This window comes from Nicotiana tabacum, chromosome 5, assembly GCF_000715075.1.
Source record: "Nicotiana tabacum cultivar K326 chromosome 5, ASM71507v2, whole genome shotgun sequence".
Taxonomy (NCBI): domain Eukaryota; kingdom Viridiplantae; phylum Streptophyta; class Magnoliopsida; order Solanales; family Solanaceae; genus Nicotiana; species Nicotiana tabacum.
The window spans coordinates 38,300,004-38,301,419 of NC_134084.1; positions in this window are offsets into that span (position 1 = coordinate 38,300,004).

The window sequence follows — 1,416 nt, forward strand, 5'->3', positions numbered from 1 at the left end:
TCAATGTTATGACAGTACTGACGCTTCAGTTGTCTTTTCTATTTAATGCTCTACACACATGTCACCTTCTGATTAGCTCTGTAATTCTGCAGCCTTTTTTCAAGGCTTCATCATCCCCTCTATTCATGAAGTGATAGTTGCCTTTATTATAAGCTTTCCATCATTACACTTCTTTGTTTGACGAGTGCTATTATATACATATTTAACCTTTTTTTCTTTGGTTCATCCTTTCTCTGCAATGGCATCTCCGAATCCTAACCCTAAGAGAATCCCAATTCTTGATAGCTTCCCCAACGCCCCTGTAAGACATAGAAGGGGTAGAGGTGGCAGGCTTCGTAGCCTAGGATCCGTTCGTGGTGGTTCCTCTGGTTCCATCACTCCTTCTTCTAGTTTTGGCACTATTTCTAGAGGTTCTATCACTAAGAAATCCTTTTCTAAAGGTAAAGAACTTTCTGAGCCTCTTCAAGAGCCTTTAGTTGAGGAAATAGTACCCAATGACTTATCCTTTGAGAATGATAGAAAATCTCTTCGTGAACAAGTTGTTAATTTAGAGAAAGCTGACACTTTTCCTTCTCTAATCACTGAACATTTGGTTTCTATTGTTCGAAAAGATTGCAACTGGAGAAGTGATCTTCGTATAGTGATCCCTAATCCAAACCAAAAAATATCTTCTTTTAGGATTGGATTTTCTTTTGTTTATACTTACCCCTTCACTTTGGGATTTATTCCTGCTATTGACCCAGTTATACTTGATTTTTGTCGCTTTTTCAAAATTTGTCTGGGACAAATTTGCCCCCATGTATGGAGAGCAGTGGCTTGTTTGAGGTATTTGTCCGTAAAAGCCAATGTTAGCTTTACCTTTCCCCACCTTATTCATCTTTACCACCCCAAATTATTCTGCCATGGGGTTTTTACTTTAACTGCAAAAAGTAAAAGGGTCTTGGTAAGCCCTGAAGATGACAAGGATCGTGGGTGGTACACTCGTTATGTTGCTGTACACACAGTTGATTTGGTAGGTGAAACAAATATCCCCTTCCCTGAGAAGTGGAACTTTGCACGTAAGTTTTTTTTTTACTTACCGTACCTAGCTTTAAGAATTTCAATTTCTTTTCTAATTTCATCTCTTTTTGCTTTTCTGTAGCAACTATGAGAGAGGTGGAACCCGTTCCTAATTTTCGTGGTTGGGTAGATTCAATCTTGAAAGCCGTGCCTATGGAGGCGAGAACTTGGAAATCCATTTCCAATTTACATGGTTGGAAAGTGAAAACTCACGGTATGCATCTCTTTATGCTTTTTCGTATGTTAAGTCCTTTCTTGTTTCTAAATTTTTTCATCCTTCTTTTTGTCAGGATTTGTTATTCGAGGAATGACAGCTGAAGTAGCTATTGCCCTTCGAGCCTCTTCTGGTACTTCACT